This window comes from Spea bombifrons, chromosome 12 (genome assembly GCF_027358695.1).
Source record: "Spea bombifrons isolate aSpeBom1 chromosome 12, aSpeBom1.2.pri, whole genome shotgun sequence".
In the NCBI taxonomy this organism is placed as follows: domain Eukaryota; kingdom Metazoa; phylum Chordata; class Amphibia; order Anura; family Pelobatidae; genus Spea; species Spea bombifrons.
This window is the reverse complement of record NC_071098.1, coordinates 30,394,740-30,401,720: the sequence shown is the minus strand read 5'-3', so window position 1 is coordinate 30,401,720 and position 6,981 is coordinate 30,394,740. Positions and strand designations below refer to the sequence as shown.

The following is a 6,981-nucleotide window of genomic DNA, read 5'->3' as shown; positions in this document are numbered from 1 at the left end:
CCAAGGAGCTGGAAGAAAGAGTATTCGAATGTACCGAACCATTACCTAGTACCGAGTGCCCCGGGATTTAATTCTCGCTATTGTCCACAATTCCATGAAGTATGGTCATCTGTAACATGGAAAATGTGTGGCTTTTGCATTAAAATTTGATCAGGGAAAAAAAATCTCATCCCTTCAACACACTTCAAAATAATTGATTTAATGATTTCTAATAAAAATGCTCCTCATGCATGCGCACTTACTGCGGTTCTTACTGTTTGTTGACAATCTCTCATTCTTCCACAGCAGAGATGCAGGAAGGCAATTGGCAAAAAATATACATCACTCTGATTACGTACATACTTTTAATAAAAATACGATTCTTGTTACTGTTTGCTTGCTCTCTCTTGTATCCTCTCTGACCAATTAATAAATAAATCTTATTAACCTAGAAAATGCTCCTTTATAATGTTTCATGTTTATTGCTGCTAAATGCTGACACGGCGGGGAAATCTATTTGTCCAATAATGTATGGTATCTTAAGAAATTCCAAAAGTCCTGAGGCCCACGGGGCTGAGAATGGGCCAGAGTCGGCTCTTGACTGGGTGCAGAGCGGGGCTAGACCTTGGTAGCATTTTGTTAAATATGGCAGGGGAGGGGTTAATGGAGGGTTATTTAAGGGGTGGGTGCCACTAGGTTAGGCACCATTTTGTTGTCACATTACCACTTGTTTGTGCCACCCTTCCTCCCTTTTTGTGATGAGTGTTCCTGGGGTATGTATTTGTCACGGTTGTACGGAAGCTTACCAGGTATCTAGGGGTTAATGCTGCGGGGAGAGCATTTGGTGGTACTTGTGGCGGGAAGTTTTCCTGGCAGGTGGAGCTGGGAACTTCAGGTCTGGGCATCCCGTTATGTCCTTCCCTGTGTGGTACCTGGATAACCCGGTAAGCTTGGGGTGGGTTTTGTTACATTAAATGGTTAATGTTAATTATTTATGTTAATTTATGTTGTTTATTGGTTTTCCGTGTGTTGGTCATTGTCCTGTTAACGCGCCTATTTTCGGTTTTAGATCTGTGTGGTAATGGCTAGCGTTGAAATAAATCAGCTGTGGCCTTTTCTACCCAAACATGGTTGTCGTGTATTTATTGGGGGGTTATGTGTTTCCGGGGAAGCCTAGCACGTGAGTCGAGGCTGCTGCAGTCATTATTCCGGTCCCTGTGCACCAAAAAAACCTTATGAATGAAAGTTCACATTAAACCACTGACCAGCTCTGTCCACAGAGGAACAAATCTAGATAAGGACGTACAAAAGGCCTCACACATACAGGCCGTAGCAAAAGGGATAAGTCCACCGGTGTGATATTCCTGACGATACCAACTATAGAGAAAACACCCGTCGTTGGCGAACATAGTTTAGCCCACCAAGCACATGACTGAGGTAAAGTAAATGCATCGCCCTCTTTCCCCCCCAAATAAATACACAAACACAAAGTAAATAATATAATGCTTTATTAAGTCAACTATGGAAAATTTTGTCCATGGTGCAGTCCGCTTTATGCCTTCCACACCGTGACGCAGGTATAAATAACTTTATTTATAGTAGAAATGTACATTATTTGAAAACACAATATAAACATAATATATAATATGGCGATACACGTGCCGCACCACCTGACCCACTTGTGACACGTGCAAGCCTGAAATATAAGGATGGTGGTATAGTGAATCCTTAAATGAACAGGTAATGTATGAACATCTCTTAGGGCTTCTGTCTCAAAAGGGTTATCTGGGATCAGGTTAGCTAAGCAGGATCAGACTGGTGAGTAGTCCACTGTTGTTGAGCACTGTGGTAGTGTGCCCGACCCACCATGTTTGTGTCATTCGCCGGTGGTATTTGTCGGGACACTCTTAGAAAATGGTGAAGACAGTGGTCCACCATTGAAGTCGGTTTACCAATGTTAAAGGTACTCATTATTTACTAAGATTGTTCAGAATGTTCTGGTGGAAATATTAGAAAATGATTCCTCAGAATTGCAGAAATTCCATCTGATGCTTTACGTTATTCTTCATACTAAAGAACGCATTTCTCAACCTGTGGTCTCTTAACCATAAATCAATTTTGAGAACGGCACGTCTCAAGGTAGAGGCTCAACCTTTAAATTAACAAACCCTGCTACAGGCATCTGAATGTTGGCTTGGTGCATTTTTCATAAAATTTTGGCACCTTTTTAAAACCAATTGGCTTTAGAATTTTTACAGTTTCCCAATGCAAACACACTATGTAAACTCAATGAAAAATTAATCTAAAATAATTGGGAGGCAGAGAACAACTTCAAATAGACCATGGAAATGGAGAGTGGAACGCACGTAATGGAACTAAGGTAACAATGAGTCAATAATCAGTTATACGTACGGAATTATGCTCATGTAGGTCTTGAAAAACCAAAAGTTGAGACACGGTTAGGAATTGGCAAATATAGGCAAAAAAATAACACTACAAGAAACGTAACTATAAAGACCATCGGACCATCATGTTTTCATCTCAAGGATGCTTTCTGGCCATTTCAGCCCTTGTTTGGCAGCTGCCCTCCGTTCCTCAAACAGATTGTACATGGGCCAAGGTCATGCTAAAAAATCATAACTCAAAAATGCTCAAAAATACAAAATCTAAAGTAAATTCATCATTAAAATCTGTTGCGACATTCTAGATTTTACAGTTTAAATGCCAGGGCTAGAGGCAGACTTCAGTAATGACCCAATTTTTTTAAATTAGATATTTATTAGAATTTAATTAATCATTTGGCTTCCAAACTAATTAATAAAAGTGCCACGAGATAATTGCTGGATTTATGGCCCGTATTCCCTTGGCGTGTTCTGTTTCCTGTGAGCGTACATCAAATAGTGACAGAATCTGGCTGGAGTGACATTACCCTACCGAAGACTACTATAAATGCAGGTAGCTGGGCTGATAGCCTCACTATCCTCCAGAAGATATCTAGAAGAACGTTGAAGGAGACCATTCCAGTTCAAGCATTACAATGAGGTCTGTCCAGATAGTTCTCTGCGTAATCGCGGCTTTGATGTCTACAGGTAAGAACATTTCTGAAAAACTAATTCAAGGATTATTAGATGCCAAGTGGCCAGTCCGAGGCCGTATCCAGCCATTATGGAGCTTGGAGCTGGAGCTTCAGATTGGTACATAGGAAAAAAATTAACATGTACTACGTTAAAGTCAAGGTGGGCTACATCCACCATTCCTATAATATAGTATTTTTTCTTGCCATTCTTTTAGATTAACAAAAGAAAAACACTCATTCTTGGTACATTTCATACTCAAGGTTCTAAGACACCATAAGAGGTATCTAACAGACTAACAGTAAGTACATTAATACTCTGAACCATAAAGATCACTGGACTGGCCATCTGGCACACGGGGCAAATGTTTACTATGCCCAGCTATGTAAGGATAATAACGTAGAGTTGAGCTGCGCATATCCAGCTGTTGGCTGCACTTACACCATCAGGTGGCCGCTGGCCTTAAAGTGCCGGGGCTCTCTCATCATCGCCAGTCCGGCTCTGGTAAAGTTTCAAGTTAAATATGAGTTATTTCCCCCATTAGTTTATGGTGAAGAATGCACAAAATGTCTGGGATGGAACAAAGAAGTGTGCGAGGTCAAAGAAAGCACGGAGTGTGGAATCGTTGGCTGCGGAGCGGTATCAGAAAGATGTATTCTGCGTAAGTACATTTTCTCACCGTTCTTAAGCAAACGCTGGTGTCTGTATCCGTGTAACAAGGTTCCATTAATCCTCATTTCATTCGTTTCTCTGATGAATTTGGGACTCTCTTTTAGAACTATGTATCCGTAAATTAACATAATTGATACTAAGAGAAGAACAGGACTCAGGACAATAAGAAGAAAAGCTATGGCTAAGCCAATGAGCTTTAGCTTCCCCGTGATTAGTTAGGAATTCTTAATCTAGAATACCATTAACATATGTTTAAATGTTTCTGCGTATTTTCAGTATTGGATGCTATTATTTTCTTTATTTATAGTTTCTGCAGCTGGGAAACCATATCCAGCACTGGAAATGGACCCAGCCCTTTGTGATCAACCTTTAAGATTAAACACTCGTCACAATGAAGTGGATATTGATCTGTTTGTGCAGTGTTGTATTGGTGAACCTTGCAGCCTCCAGTATTCCAGTAAGTATATTTTTTGATATGGTTTGTATTAATTTTGTAGGCTATGCTTCATTTAATGAGTTTATAATGGGGGTTGAACTGCCAAAGTAGGCTGGTGCAGATAAAAATACCCAAATATCTTGGGAAATCAATTCGCCTTTTCTTTGTATGATTCGTGTATTGGTTTTCCTACGCTGTCCCTTTTGTGCAAATATATAGTTTTTAAGAGCATTTTGCTATATTTTTTGCTGTACAGCGTGTGCCGCCTCCTTCCACTCGCAAAGCCTTCTGTTTTATCCTTAAGTGCTTTAATTGATGTGGATGAATGAACTTCTAGCGATCGGTGGAGGGCTGGCACATAGGGGGAAGTAAAGACGAGAGGCCAAATGGCTCCTTCCACATTCACCTTGTAACGAGCACACACTTACACGTACTCGCGCTAACACTGTCGCAAACAATACCACACGCTCAATCACTCACTCTCGCACACACACTATCGCAAATATTAACACAGACTCACTATTTCCATGCACACTCACTTTAACTCACACAATCGCAAACACGAACACACATATAAACTCTGACACACATACTTACTCTAACACACTCCTTCTATTACAGTGTATGAGCAGCTGTGTTATTACCTCTGGGTCATGTTACGTGACCCCACTGACCTCCCGCTTCCACTGGTGCGCCGGCCCAAATCAAACTGGCCCTGAAGAATCAATAGCTCTTCCCCTGCCCCCCCCACAGCTCCAATTACATGTTCTGTGTGTGTGATGCCCGATACTTTCTTGTATTCCAGTTCCTACAGATGAAGGTGAACCAAACGGTAAATGCTGCCCATCCTGTTTTAAAGAAAACTTTAAAGGCGAATGCATTTCTACAGAGATGATGCAATGCCGCGGGAATCAAAATAAATGCTTTGAATATCAAGGAACGGTGGAGAAAGCAGGTAATTACAGGAATATCTGTGTAAATACTAGTGCCCCCTTATATGTACATCCTTCACACGCTCTACGTGTCCATATGACCCATGCGATTCCCTTTCTTTTGTAGATTTGAGCGTCTGGGATTACAGTATGAAGGGCTGCATTAGTGATCTGGGATGTAGTCTGATGTTTGACGCATTGCCCAGGACCAAGGAGGTGGAAGAAAGAGTATTCGAATGTACCGAACCATTACCTAGCACCGAGTGCGCCAAGGATTAATTCTCGCTATTGTCCACAATTCCATGAAGTATGGCCATCTGTAACATGAAAAATGTGTGGCTTTTGCATTAAAATTTGATCAGGGAAAAAAAATCTCATTCCTTCAACACACTTCAAAATAATTGATTTAATGATTTCTAATAAAAATGTTCCTCATGCATGCGCACTTACTGCGGTTCTTACTGTTTGTTGACAATCTCTCATTCTTCCACAGCAGAGATGCAGGAAGGCAATTGGCAAAAAATATACATCACTCTGATTACGTACATACTTTTAATAAAAATACGATTCTTGTTACTATTTGCTTGCTCTTGTATCCTCTCTGACCAATTAATAAATAAATCTTAGTAACCTAGAAAACGCTCCTTTATAATGTTTCATGTTTATTGCTGCTAAATGCTGACATGACGGGGAAATCTATTTTTCCAATAATGTTTGGTATCTTAAGAAATTCCAAAAGTCCTAAGGCCCACGGGGCTGAGAATGGGCCAGAGTCGGCTCTTGACTGGGTGCAGAGCGGGGCTAGACCTTGGTAGCATTTTGTTAAATATGGCAGGGGAGGGGTTAATGGAGGGTTATTTAAGGGGCGGGTGCCACTAGGTTAGGCGCCATTTTGTTGTCACATTACCACTTGTTTGTGCCACCCTTCCTCCCTTTTTGTGATGAGTGTTCCTGGGGTATGTATTTGTCACGGTTGTGCGGAAGCTTACCAGGTATCTAGGGGTTAATGCTGCTGGGAGAGCATTTGGTGGTACTTGTGGCGGGAAGTTTTCCTGGCAGAGAACCTCAGGTCTGGGGTTTGGGCATCCCGGTATGTCCTTCCCTGTGTGGTACCTGGATAACCCGGTAAGCTTGGGGTGGGTTTTGTTACATTAAATGGTTAATGTTAATTATTTATGTTAATTTATGTTGTTTATTGGTTTTCCGTGTGTTGGTCATGGTCCTGTTAACGCGCCTATTTTCGGTTTTAGATCTGTGTGGCAATGGCTAGCGTTGAAATAAATCAGCTGTGGCCTTTTCTACCCAAACATGGTTGTCGTGTATTTATTGGGGGGTTATGTGTTTCCGGGGAAGCCTAGCACGTGAGTCGAGGCTGCTGCAGTCATTATTCCGGTCCCTGTGCACCAAAAAAACCTTATGAATGAAAGTTCACATTAAACCACTGACCAGCTCTGTCCACAGAGGAACAAATCTAGAGAAGGACGTACAAAAGGCCTCACACATACAGGCCGTAGCAAAAGGGATAAGTCCACCGGTGTGATATCCCTGACGATACCAACTATAGAGAAAACACCCGTCGTTGGCGAACATAGTTTAGCCCACCAAGCACATGACTGAGGTAGCGTAAATGCATCGCCCTCTTTCCCCCCCAAATAAATACACAAACACAAAGTAAATAATATAATGCTTTATTAAGTCAACTATGGAAAATTTTGGCCATGGTGCAGTCCGCTTTACGCCTTCCACACCGTGACGCAGGTAGAAATAACTTTATTTATAGTAGAAATGTACATTATTTGAAAACACAACATAAACATAATATATAATATGGCGATACAGGTGCCGCACCACCTGACCCACTTGTGACACGTGCAAGCCTGAAATATAA

The 6,981-nt window shown here is 41.4% G+C and overlaps 1 long non-coding RNA gene across 1 annotated transcript; it reads left to right on the top strand.

The window, feature by feature from the left end:
- The first annotated feature begins 4,987 nt into the window (after window positions 1–4,987).
- Window positions 4,988–5,732, top strand: LOC128470578 (uncharacterized). Its single transcript, XR_008346036.1, has 2 exons — window positions 4,988–5,116; window positions 5,221–5,732. It is a non-coding gene; the product is annotated as an uncharacterized LOC128470578 (long non-coding RNA).
- The last annotated feature ends 1,249 nt before the right edge of the window (window positions 5,733–6,981 follow it).